Genomic DNA, 14,613 nt, shown 5'->3' on the forward strand with positions numbered 1-14,613 from the left:
CATATACGCTTTTGTCTCCCTTTCTTTTGGAACAAAATGTATAATCAAATCAAATAAACGAAAGTTCCCTTTGAAAAATAATTATAAAGTCTCTCAGAGGCTTTAGCCTAGAGCTTTCAGATGGATCTTTCATGTTTTTATTGTAGGATCTGCCCAAGAATCAAATAATACTTGTAGTTCTCAAATTTTAGCAGACATAGAAAAATATTTTCACCTTATTGAAGCATTTTTATGAATGCAGGGGAAGGGGGAAACAAAAGAAAAATACCCCGAGTCAGTAGGTAAGACTACAAAATCGGTATGCATGTCCTATGGGGGAGCCCTTTTATGCCAAGGGTAGGCCTAACATGAAAATGCAATCCTCTAGTGTAGGCACCATACAATACCTGATGAATCCGATCAACTGATTGAGTGAAAAAAATGATTTGAAAAACTTGACCAATTGGAGTGAGAAGAGACATTTGTTTGAAAAATAAGGACAAAGTCCGAATGGATTGCTTGCTTTGATTGACACATAAAATCAATTTAGTGTGAAAAACTTATTTTTGAAAGAATTGAAATGTCTCGACTAGTTTATGAAACTTGGATCGAAACGTTAAAAGAAATTAACTGATCAAATGAATTGAATGGAATTAATAAATAAAGCTAGTCAAATGAATTGAATGAAACTGATGATTTATTCAAAAATTGATTGTATTGTCCTAAAAATGAATGAATGGATTGAGTTAATGAAAAAATGAATGAATTGATCCAATAGATGAAAAAGAGCTAATGATTTATTCAAAAATGACTTGATAGTCATAAAATGAATGAATTGATAAAATATATTAGATGAAATTGATGAATAAATTGATCAAATGGATTGAATGAAATTGATGATTTATGAAATTAAAAATGAACAAAATTGTATGGAATGGATGGTCTATCCCAAAAAAAATAACTCAATCATCCTAGATTTAAAAATGGAATGGATGAAAATGATGATTTATTCAAAATCGATGGATTGCTCTCCCATTGTGATGCATTAGTTTATGAACCTTCTAAAATCAAGATTTGACCACAATATATTTATTTTTCCAACAAGAAAACCATTTTTGAATTTCTTTAATGTAGTGTCCTTTATGCAAGGAATTTTACCAACTTTAACAAAATGGCCAAAAAATGATTATTAGAGACTCATATTCTAATGTGCAAAAACTATTCTATCATTCTCAATGTCGTTACACGGAGAGGATCGAATCCCACCTTACCTTGTGCACTACCCCTTCGGATGGTACAAAAAAATATAAACGTGCAAGTCTCATTGGATTATATATCCGAGACATAAGGTGGTTTATTCCTAACATGGGATTCCCTATACGGCGTTCCCTCTATAGTTGATGCATGATGCCAATTTATTAAAGCGATTAAATATGCAATGAAATAATTGAAATATGACCTAAAAGTGCCCCCTTTAAATGCCGGGGTAAGCCTAAAATGATGTGCAATACATATGCATATGCAATTGACTAAAATTTAAACATGCTTGATATAAGAGGCGGTCTTATCTTAAACGAGTACCATGTTAGGACTCTTATTTCTAAAGTTTGTGTATGCAGAAAAAGGGAAAACAATGAGAGGTTAGTTCAACAAGTAACATATAACACATTGTGACAATAAATGATACAAGAATAAAAAGTAAATAAAGCAAAGAAAGAGGGGTAAAATCCCTCCCCTCGTGCTTAGTGTCCCTAACTGGATAGGTTGACTCTTATCTTAGGTAATTTCTAATATGGATGCATGAGGTTTGACTTACTAATGCATCTAGACTCGATAAGGTTTCAGGCTCCCAAGCCTTCAGACCAAAAAGTTAAGGGTCATCAATCCCAAAACCTTCGGTCGGTGGCTTGAGTGATCCCTTAGGCATCGCTATGGGCGCAGAGCACACCATCCGCCGACCTAAGGAAATCGATCCTAATCCTACAAGGAGATGTGGGATGGCGCCCACGAGAAAAATAAAAATAGGGTGAAAAGTAGTGCATGCACGTATGAAGTGCTTCCTTTTGAAGGGAGGGATTATTAAAACAAGCATGGAGGCTCTACGGTGATATTTTCCCCCACCCAAATGCAAAGCGTGATACGAATAAATAAATAAATAAATAAGCCATTCATCCCATACACGTAAAACGAGGAACGATTACGAGTGTGAAATGCAAAACAAAAGAAAAATGCAACCTAAAACATCCAAATATGATAAATAAAAGGGTTAAAAAGAGAAAAGAACAACTAAACCAAGTGCTTGGACTCTCTAGCGGTCCCCAGTGGAGTCGCCAAGTTGTCGCGCCCCATTTTTCGCGATGGAAAAATAAGAATAAAAATAGGTATTTATAAAAGATCTGATTTTCATTCAAAAATAAGTGAAAAAGGACCAAGAATGGGACTTTAAAAAATGCAACAATTTGGGTCCAAAATTTAGTCTAAAAGGGTTTTTAAGAAGAAATTGGAGTCGCCACTTGATATCGAGTTTGGGTGTATCAAGTCACCCAAAAAGTGTATTTAAATAAAATAAAATAAAACCCTTTTCAACAACTCCAGGTCTTTGAAAAACAAGAGAAAATGGATTCGGGAGTCACGGTTGAAGAAAGGGAAGGCAAAGGTTTAATTAACTCAAACCTAAGGCACCCTTTCAACCTAGTCTAAGCTAGTTGCGAGATTTAGTCAAAATTTTCCTAATCTAACCCTTAATTTTATCATGTTTGGATGTTTTCTACATGGATGCAAATCTAAAAATATCGAAAGGGACAAAATGTTCATTCAAGGGTTTAATTGGACCAATCGCATTAATTGCGAAGGCCACAATGATTCCTTGAAAGTGTCACGAATATGCAAATGATGAAATTAAAATAAAAGAAAAGAAATTAAATTATATACATATATATAAGTGATCAAAGAAAAGGAGAATGCAGCATAAAGGGTACGAGAGGCAAAACTCGTGACATAATTTTCTTATACATGGATTAATAGGGTACTTAAACTAGAAAGTAATAATCACCCATTTCCCATGTTTGAAAAATAATTATCTTAACATGAACAAGCAAATGAACTAGCTTAAATGAGATGCAATTCTAAATGACATGCTTAGTACCTATAGAGGGTAAGGGATAATATAATAGAGAATATCATACAAATGAGAGAAGATCCTAAAAATGAAAATATGCATGAAAATGTAGTGAATAGCACACAAAGATGAATCTAGCGCAAGACAACCTAAAGGGTCTAGCGTTGGACTAGCCCATTTCCAGAAAATCCTTACTAGCGTTGGACTAGCAAGTAAGCGGAGGGAGAAACCACAACTAGCGTTGGACTAGTGTGGTGACGTCATGCATTAACAATTCACAGTGAAACAAATAAAACATAAATTAAAATAAATAAACACATAAGAGCACGTAGCACATAACACGTAAACATAATATCTAGATGCCAAAATCCTAAGAAAAGCGGATAAAACACATAACACATAAGCCACATAAACACGCAACCTATCTATTACATCGGGGAGCGCCTAACTACAATCTAGAAGGGAAAAATATAATAAAACAAATCTAATTATCCTATCTATTACATTTTTGAGGTATTTAAATGCCTCTTGAATCATTGTAAAAAATTAACTAAAACATATATAAGAAAATTTAAATGAATATTTAAATCAAATAAATAAAGCATATAAAAATATAAACACATAGGAACACATAAGAGCACATAAGAGCACGTAATTGACATTGAAATAATAAAAATAGGGGTACCTCCCGTTTGAAGTGGTGACTAAATGGAGTCAAATTGTCCTATTTATACTCACAATGAACAAAAGAATCATGGCACCAATTTAATTGAAAAAACAATAATAATAAAAGTACTAAACTCACACTAATATGTCAGACGTAAAGAAATTTAAGCAAATCTAAAAAATTCCAAGTTAAGTATATTCTAAAGTAACATAATTAGTTATTGAAGAAAAGAAACAATCATAACAAAGAGAGTCAAAATTCACCATGGACTGAATTGCAAAGATTGAAAAACCTTTGGGGACAAAAATTATATTTTTCCAAAGTTTAGGGGTCAAAATTAAATGAAAGATAAAATTCAGGGACCAAAATGCAATTAATTTAAGGACCTAGGTGAAAGGAATTTAAAATGTTCTGGGCTACAATAAAACTACTCCAAAGATCAGGGGCCAAAGTGCAAATCGTAACCAGATCTGGGCAAGATAAAGGGCATCGGGCCAATCTTTTTATTTTACTTGGGCCAAAGCTACCTAAGCCCAACTGAAAACCCAAGCTAAAACACACAGGCCAGCCTGTCTTTTTATCCCTCAAGCCCAGCCAAAAATTCATGGGCTCCAACCTCCGAACCCAACCGAAACCCAAAAGAAAAAATAAACTAAAGCCCAATCACAAGCCCACAGAACAAAAAAAATGGCCCAAACCCCTTTTTTTCTTCTTTTCTTTTCTTTCTTTCTTCTTCCTTCGTTTCTTCTCCTCCTCTGGCCAACCGAAGCTTACTTCAGTTGGCGGCCATGGTGGCCGCCGGTGGCGCCACCGCCGCCGACCGCCACCGCCGGTGACCTCTCCGGTCACCAAAAATCCTCAAAATACACCTCCCCACTCGATTTTTCGCGTAGGTTCCATTTCCGGAGTTATTTTTTACAAAAAAGGAAAGAAAAGTGGTCAAATGGCCAAAAAACAGCCCAGTTTTTCATTTTTAAAATCACTATAATCACCACTAAAAATCACAAAAATTTATACTACAATACTCCTTACAACCTCTACAATACAACTATGATTTTATTTTGACAAGAAAACAACATAAAAGGACTAAAATAAATCAAAACAGTCCCCTAAGATTCTTTCTTTTCATTTTGGTATTTTTTCAAACGGTTAACATGCATGCATAAAAAACATTTCCTTTTCCTCAATCTAGTTCATGCCATTTCCCAATTTTCAGCAATACAACAACAACAATAAAAACCAGCAAAAGCAAGATAAATTAAAATCAAAATGCATCTAATATGCTTAAAAAAAAAACTGGAAAATACCTCAATGAAAGTGGAATTGCCTTGGCTGAAGTTTTTCTGATGCCTTTCTTTCTTTTCTCGGTTGAGAGCCAAGAGAGAGAGCCGAGAGCCTCCCTTCTTTTTTCCTTGTCTCTGTTTTTGTTTCTTGTCCTCCGTTTGTGAGAGCCGAGAGAGTAGATTGAGGAAGTAGTTTTTTTTTTCTTTTTTTTTTTTTCTTCTTTTCGGTCCAGCCCGAGAGAGGGAGAGAGTTGGGGAGTGAGAGTGGAGTTTTTTTTTTTTCTTCTTGTCTCTGACTTCCAAGAGAGAGCCGAGAGAGTGAGGGAGATAGAGTGCTTTTTTTTTCTTCTTGTCTCTCCGTCTAGAGAGCAGAGAACCGAGAGGGACTTGCAGCCAAAGTGGAGCTTGTGTGTTGGATTTTTTTTCAAATGATGGCTTCTGCCAATGAAAAGAAAGGCCCGTGGGAGTTGAGTGTAGAATGGGTTAATAGGGGTTTTGGTAGAGAAAATGATGAAAATGTGTAAGTTTAGTAATAATTTGATTTTGATTTGATTTTTGATTTTTTTGATTTTTTTTGTTTTTAACTTTTCTCCCTTTTTTGTTTGTTTTTGTTTTGTTGTTTTTTTTTTTTCTCTCTTTTTCTTTTCTAAAATAAACCTGCAAAAATGAGAAAATTACACATTAATAATAATAATAATAATAGATAACTTATTAAATAGATAAAAATTCAGGAAAACATTAAAAATTGACAAAAATTTGGTGTCTACAGTACTCACTTGGACACACTCTCTCCTACCTTTTTAGGAAACTTTCCTAAACTCTCTCATCCATTTTTTGGAAACTTTCCTATATTCTCTCATCCATTTTTAGGAAATTTTCCTAAACTCTCTCATCCATTTTTTTGAAAACTTTCCTAAATTCTCTCATCCATTTTTTAGGAAACTCTCCTAAAATTCTCTCATCTATTTTTAGGAACTTTCCTATATTCTCTCATCCACTTTAGAAAACTCTCCTATATTCTCTTCCTAGATTCTAGGAACACTTTCCTACATTTTCTCCTATATTCTTGTGATTACACTTGTGGAAAGGTTGGTAACGGTTGTTGGACTTGAGCAGCATTTCTCAACTACCTAACCCAACAGGTAAAGGTATTTGGTAAGTCCATTAGAGTGACATCCATATACACGAGTGCGAGTGGATACACGTAAGGGAGCGTGAAAGGCAATATCTTCGGTTTCGTTGCTAACTTTTTGCAGGTTCCCTCATACGTCATGGCGAGTATAAGACGCATAAAAGCTAGCCCACAACATTATTTTCCTGATCCTAAGGGAGTCAAAGAAGTGGCATTACGTGGTGTAGATGAGCAATTGGACCTCGTCAAATCTCAGTTGCTTGGTTGGTTTTATACTCGTTGCGGTGTCAAAGATAAAATTTGTAGCTTGGCCATTGATGGTAGTTGTGAAGTCAATCTTGCAAGTGCTATCATGGTTGAGAAATTAAATCTTCCAACCATTGATCATCTTCAACCGTACAAGTTGACGAGCACTCATGGGGATGTTTGGGTTACTAAGCACGCACTTGTACCTATTCAAATCGGCAAATATGTGGATGAGGTGTTGTGTGATGTAGTCCCAATTCAAGTGACACATGTGTTGTTGGGCAAAGCATGGATGTCGAGGCGAGAAGTTAAAATTGATGGACATACTAATAAGTATTCCTTCTTATTTAATAGTCGTCGTCTTGCACTTGTATCACTTACTTATGACCAACTTTATATTGATCTAGCATGCATGAAAAGTGAGTTTGAGCGTTATAGAATGGAGAAAAAGCTAGATGAGGGAATTGTGCCTGCAGAGGTAAAACCCGAGGAAGTTGAAAGTAATGAGATAAAAGGGTCAGCTGTTGAACTAGAAAAAGAGATGGAAAAATCTAACGAGATGGGTGGTAAAAAGGAAGAAAGAAGAGAAAGTTGGCTGATCTTGAGCAAACCGGTGAAGGCCTATTATTTTCTTAACAAACTTACCTTTGTTTTGTTTAGTGTTTCTTCTTTTATACAGATCAAGCAAAGGCAAGTTGAGCTGATCTTGGTGTGTTCCATTCGAAAATCAATTGTAGACGTTGCAAGCCTCCATGGAGTTGGTACTCCAAGAGTTAAACCCCCTTGGTATCCATTCCTGGAACAATGTCAACTCAAATCAGTCCACACCAAAGGGGAGTTGATTCGAGCTCATCTTGAAGGGAACACTCCATATTTTAGGGATGGTTGTGTACCAAGGGTTCGTTTAAAGAACAAGTACCTCAATGACCATTATGATTTTCATCTTGCTCTTAGTCCACATGCAGCTCCAACATCACCAAATCCGCCTTGGTACCTTGCAAGTGTGTTCGAGTCGGAGTTCGATTTCACGGGATACACTTCATACCACTTTGAGGACCCTTACCTCATGACCACAAACAATAAAGTTGAGCATACATTGAAGATGGTTTGTGAGATTCAAGGTTCGACAAGGGTTATTTTCCAACTTAGCACATGGGCTTTGAATTGGATGCCATCTGTAGCCATCATAACAAGATTGAGTCGAAGGCATGTAACTCGTCTTGTCACCATTCGTGCTTCAATTTGTGGGCAAATTGCTTTTAAGAGGAGGGGAATGATGAGAATAAAAAGATCAAGACCCATTTAAGCACATGGGGAATTGGAAGATTCAAGTGAAGAATACTTGAGTTTAGTAGGATTATTTGATTTTACTCGTTGATTTTGGTTATTTCTCGCTTTAGAAGGTCTAGGTAATTAAGCTAGTTTAATTGCGGCCCATTTGTTAGTAAGTAAGGCCCAAAATCTTTCTTAAGTATGTAGGGTAGTTTGGTCAACTTTTGGATTAGGGTTAATGCTTGTAAGGGCTATAAATAGCCTCACTTCCTCTTTGTTGGGGATCAGTTTCTGATTATTAAATACAATTAGTGAGTTTTCACTTTCTCTTTGGCAAGAGAGTTGCCTTTGAATACTTGAGAATCTTCTCAAGTTATTCACCCGAACTTATCAATCGAGTATCTCCTTGATTGTGGCGTTCTACTACCTCCAATTTGGTTCGTTAATTCGAGTAGTTACGGGTTGAGATAATATCAAAATTGTTCGTGACTTCTAGGGATTAGTTGGGTCAAATTTTCGCTGCCTAAACCATGGTGTTTTGGTTGTCTAGATCGGGGTTTCACATCACCTCCATTTCAAGTTCATCGTCGCCGGATCCCCTCTTCCCTTTCAATTCCGCCGCAAGATCCTCGCCCTCATCGGCCTCTCTCACTGCCTTTCCTCTATCGATCTCCACTCCCTCGCCCTTTACTTTTATTTTGAAAGTTTTTGCTCCACTTTTTTTTCCCTAGGTGAAATATCAATATCAGGGAATATTTCGATGTTTTTGACTTTTCGATTTTTTACCTATCTCCCTGTCTACGGGCAAAGATGTCTTTTTTTTTATGCATTGTTCTTACCCTTTATTTTTATAGGGCTCTCATATCAAACGGATCAAGCAAGTCTGGAAGAGGCTTTTCAAAACTATGGAGAAGTTATTGAAGGTAATGGTTCTCACAGAGCAAGAATGGCCATTGAATTGCTCGTATTTTGATAGTTTGTGAAGAATTCTTCTTGTTTGTTGAACCGCATATTTGGGCTGGCATATGCACATCCATTCTTCTTTCATGGGCTCAAATTGCAGAAATTTTTTTTTTATTGTAATCCCTTTTAGATTTTTGCTTGCACAAGGTTTGATTACCTCTCTCAACAAATACCATCGACATATTTGGCTATTTGTTGCCTTGTTTATAGGTTTATTTTCTGTTTAATTATTTGACATTGATATATTTGTCTGAGTTCGTTTTGCCACTCTGCAGCAAGAGTTATTACTTGTACTATGTTCAGGTTATTAACAATTTAACATCTTTTTTTATTTGATCGTCGTCTCCTTTTGTTTATGACGGTATTCATCTCTCCTCCACCCCCCTGTCTCTTCCTCTACTACGGGGTCATAGCAAAATTCACGATTGGGCAATTAAGTTTTGATGCATGTTTGATTGATGCTATGTTGCTTGTCTGCAATTGGGCTGCTGTAGTCCACCAAAACGTTATGATTTTCTACAAAGAAATGAAAGCTTCTGAGAGATCCCAGAATCCGGGTTTGCTTCCCAGAACGAGGAATGCCAAATGTGGCCAAACAGCAGCAACAGGGGAGGGTGCTATGATTGTGACTCATGCAAAACAGGTTACCTAGCCAAATCCCAGATGGATTGACAGGCTGATAAGGCACTATTCGTGGCCATCCTTCTCATCCTTATAGTTAGTACCTCCCTCGCCTTCTGGACCATCAGTTTCAGGGATGAAAACGAACATGCCCGTGAACAAATGAACTACAGGAACATGGTTAATGCTTGATGCGCTAGTATGCCAATTTCAATTTTGTTCCCTTTTGTTGTGGCTGAACCGTTCACTGTAGAATATAGATGCCAACCAACTTTGGTGGAGTTCAATTTGGGCAATGTTCGTCATATTTGATGCAATTGCCTCTGAATTTGGTAGCTTTGCTGCAGTAGATTGTAAGTACATGTGTACCAGAATCACTTCTCTCACCCTATCCTATAGCAATAGAGATGCATATACGAAATTTAGGCTTAGTGATTGAGAGATTTTATTGTTTTACAGAGAAGTGTTTATTGTTGTCTAGATTCTATATTTCTGTGTCCATTCAGGCTGCATTAGACCTAGGGTTTCTCAAATCATCATTTGCTTTCAAAGCTCAGAAAAGGGGGGAAAAAAGAAAAGAAAAGAAAACAACAGCAATACAATGCTGTTCTGATATAGCACACTTCTCCATGTATGCCATTTTTTAAGTGCTTATGCATTTTTAATTTTAAATCGTTGGGGTAACCAGAGAGGCCCGACTTGGACACAAGTATTACTCAATTCTTCAACGACTCCATCTATGATTTGTCTTTAGTGAATGGTGTGATGGTAGCGTAAAGTGTGCAGGCAGTCAAGACAAAATGATAACCTCTCTGTGTCTGTTAATGACTCACCGACTCTGGCTCGTGATAGGAACCCTAGCTCTCACTTCTAGAGGATTTGCTGAAGAAGATTTCGTCAAAGTGGGTGAGTTCTTTGATGCAGCCGTGAAACTGGCTCTGAATCATATGTTACTTTGACTCATCTTTTTTGAGATCCTCTGGAGCTTAATAAGCTGGCAGGGTGTTCAAATAGCTCTATCTTTGCTTTTGTTCAGGTACAAAATTGAAGGACTTTGTGGCAACAATGAAGGATGCTAACTTAAATCTGGGATTACTAAGCTACGGCATGAGGTTGAAGGGTATGCCAAACAAATTCCAACAATTGGGTTCAAGAAAGAAACAATGAAATATAAGGACTGAACAAGGTTCCCCACATTGTAAAGTAAATCTGCAGCTTGTTGACTGCTGATCAAATGCTAATTCATTGATTTTTAAGTAAGAATAGATAGTTGGACCATAATCTTCATAGTAGATTGCTTAAGCTGTTGATTTTTCTGAGTCACTACAGCCCAATCCTCTTGAAAACTGTCTTTTTGACTATTGTATTGCTAATGTTTTAGGTTCTACTTCTACGTAGAGATTAATATTCCATGTCTACCTCAATATATGTACGAAATTAAATGCTGGCACTTATGCAATTTACCGGTTGATTTGTAAATGCAATACTTTCACATCATTTGACGATTACATTCATTTTGCTCCAGAGTTTTGTTGATGGCGTTAAATAGAGCCTCGGGGAGGAGTTGATGACTTGAGCTGTATGTGATTTAGAAGGCTTCTTCTCGGGTATTCATCTGCAAGGACGGGCCAATTTGAGATGGGATTACATCATTACTAAATTTTGTATAAAACATTTTAAACCCTAGCAATGTATGAAACTTCCAAGGTTTCAAGAACATTTGGGATCAACATCTTTCTTGAACATGAGAGAATAATTAAAATGCCCTACGTGGTGGTGGACTTTGAGGCACTTTCTGAACTCTTTTTGTTAGATACTCTCTCTAATCAGCAGTTAAGAGCATGGAGCATGAATTTAGATGAGGTTGTACAATCAAATCATTATCTTTTCAATTGAAGTGGAAAAATATAACCATGTGAACTTTCATATATCTTTTCTATTGAAGGCAACAAATGAAACAATAAACATTACCTTCTCATTGAACGGTGCAAACTAGGTATGATCAAAATTGGAGAGTTTATAATTGTTTTTTAGTATTATACTCACCAGTGAAATTTGCGGTTAGAAGGTGAAAGAAATGTTATTGAACCTCTCGATTAAATATTTTTAAATATTTAAAATTTAAATTATTATGTTTTAGTAAGAGATTTTTTAAACAAAATTCGGGGATGCAGGAGAAAAATGTCGCTTCCCTATAAACTTCAGCTGACCGATCAAAGCCAACCACATCATGACTAAGGTTGTAATGATCCAAGGAGGAGCTGACCATCTGACTCATATAGAAAATGAGTGTGTTTTTGTTTGTTTTGTAATATTATTAATAAAATTAATATTAATTAAAAATTCTGCATATTATTAATTAAAAATCAGAGCCATATTTCATTTACAAGAATAGCTTATCCAATCTAAATTTTGTCTTTGTTGTCTTGCAACTACTATCAAAATATTGGTAAAAATGTAACTTAGTAATTTGAAGTTTCAAATAAATATACACAAGTGAAGATCTTAAAATGCAGGTAAAAAGATAAATTGGCTGAAAGAGGAAATAGAAAACAAGTGCGTCTTTGTGTTGTTATAATTTCGCTTGTATAGGAGTTAAGGTGCAAACACTTAATTATGAATTAAAGGCTTTTACTAATTACTGAAGAGACTAATCTCCACAAATTACATATTTAAGGATCCATCCTTTCAGAGTTTACTAATAATCAATATACTTTTTCTACATAAATTACTATTTTTATTACTTCAAAACTGAGCAGGGCATTTTATATTTCAATCGTGCGAAGTGCGCTTATGCCTCCTAGTGGGAGCAACAGTGCCATAGTCTGTAGTGTCTGTACTCGGGAAGGGTAAGGAAGGGAAGGGAGGAGGTGGGAAAATGGCGGGAAGGAAGGGGAAAGGAGAAGAAAAAAAGGGGAGTGGTCGGTGGTCGGTGTTAAGTAGTGGTCATTGTGGACAGAAAAAGAAAACACGGTAGGGTATATTTTTTATTTTATTTTATTTTTTTAGATATTTTTTTATGTTATATTTGAGATTATGGATAAGTTATATTTGATATTTTTGTATTTGAATTTGAAATTCAACTTTTGCACACATATCACAAATTAAATGGTGATAGTGTATATACTGTTAGTGTATATAAGATTTATTTATACCAAAATAGTTTTGGAAAAACATTCTAAATCCATATAGAGCCATAGTTAGAGGTTGAGAAAGAAGGAAGAGAGTCTTAGGTAAGGTGTTTGACAGACTTGTTCTCCTGAATAAGGATGTTACAGAAAGCATTCGAATGGGGCACACTCTCATCAGTTGGTGTTACCACACACAAAAAGGAAGCAAACACCAACTAGAGAGACTGTTTCGTTGAGAAAAAGCAATTCCTTGGAGTGATTGATCCTTGGGTAAAAGTCAAGAACGAACAAGGGTAAGCACCCAAGACACGGCGGAGCAAAATACGCTTAAGGGTAGGCAATTGCCCCTTCCCCTTCAAGTTTGCTAAAATTATATAATTGGCTATGAAGTTTTCAAAAACTTTAACATTACTCTATATTTGCATTCCTTGAATTATGTAAAAGTCCTTGCTTTATTTACATTGCCCCCTCCCACCCTCCCTTTCCTATCCAATTTCCCTTCAAATTTCTTCTTTGTGTAATTTTTTCCTTTATTTCTATTGACCTTCTATATAAATAAAATTTGTATAGTTATGACTTATGACCATTAACAAAATTACTGGACCTACTTCAAATTAAATATTAAAATTATTTTAAACGGGTTAAAAAGGTTTCAACAATATATAATATATCTAATAGAACAATTTGAGTGTACCAGATATACAATAAAAATAATGAAATGGATCATGTAAATTTTGTTTACAATTGTTCTTTATAGTGTCTATTCTATATCTACTCCTATTCTTTACTAAAAGAGAGGGAATTGGCCCAAATGGACTAAGAGAGAACTCGGAGGGGATTGAATTATCATCGTACCAAACTAGTGCTTCTGCAACTCACTGGTGAAACTTTTAAGAATTCTGTAGATGAATGCAAGTCCATGAAGAATCTTAAAACTCTCCCTAGTAACCAACTACTTTAAAAGTAGTTGGTTTTGTCGCGCCCCATTTTTTGATAAATAAATAAATGGTTTAAAAAAATGTATTTTTTTGTTCAATTGGAAAATGAATTGTGATTTAAAGAAAAAATGGGTCTAAATGGGGGGTTGAGAATGCGACGATTTGACCCAAATTTATAGTTTAAAAAGGGTTTTTGAAATAAAAATTGGAGTCGCCACTTGGTAATGAGTTAAGGTGTACCAAGTCACCAAAAAATGAATTTTTAAAGAAAAAATAGGAAAAAGTAGTAAGAAACCCCTTTTAAACGACTCCTAGTCCACGTAAACCAAAGAAAAAGGTTCGGGAGTCACATTTGACGAAGGGGAAGGCAAGGATAAAAATCCAAGGCACCCCTTCGACCTAGCCAAGGCTAGTTGCGTGATTTAACCCTTATTTTCCTAAACTTTTCTACCCAAGGTATGTATTGCAAGTTGGATATGACTAATGGATGAGAAATGCAATCCTAAATCTAAGAAATGTCTCTTATGAGGCTTTTGGTCCCATTCACATGAATTGTGACGGCCAAATAAGGAAAGCCCTCATAGAAATCGCAAATAATGCAAATGAAGACTCAAATATGTGCAAGTGTGAAAAGTGTAAGAAAAGTGCATGTGTGCAATTTGAGAAAAGTGTTTGTGTGCAAATGGATGAAAATATAAGTGCTCGTGTGTAAGTGAACGAAAATAGTAAATATAAGTAAAATGGGTGCAATGTGTGAAAGGACAAAATAAAGAAAGTGAAGAAGTGTGTGATTATGGCATGTGGATTTAAGATATATATTTAGTGAGAGAAATAGTGAGAAAATGATATGAAAATGCATGAACTTAGAGGAATGCATCAGGTCGGGTACGGGGATGACCTCTATTTTTTTGTGATTTCAATTTTCCCTTTGATTAGAAGGGAAAACTAGCGTGCTAAGGCTATTTTGAAGCCACACTCGCTCGTTTCCCTTACCCAAGGGGGTTTTCACGCAAATGAACCCTATAACTAGCATGAGATGCAAGTCCTAAAGTGAAGGGGAAGGGGTTTGAGGAACATACCAAATGATAAACTAAGGAAAAATGTGTGATATGTGGTGATCATGCACTTCATGAAAAAGGAAAAAAATCTATTGGGTTTAACATTGGACTAGCCCCTCCTATGAATTCCGACTAGCGTTGGACTAGTGGAAACGATAAAAGAAGCCACAACTAGCGTTGGACTAGTGTGGTGACGTACATTCAT

Source organism: Coffea arabica, chromosome 9e (assembly GCF_036785885.1).
Source record: "Coffea arabica cultivar ET-39 chromosome 9e, Coffea Arabica ET-39 HiFi, whole genome shotgun sequence".
In the NCBI taxonomy this organism is placed as follows: Eukaryota; Viridiplantae; Streptophyta; class Magnoliopsida; order Gentianales; family Rubiaceae; genus Coffea; species Coffea arabica.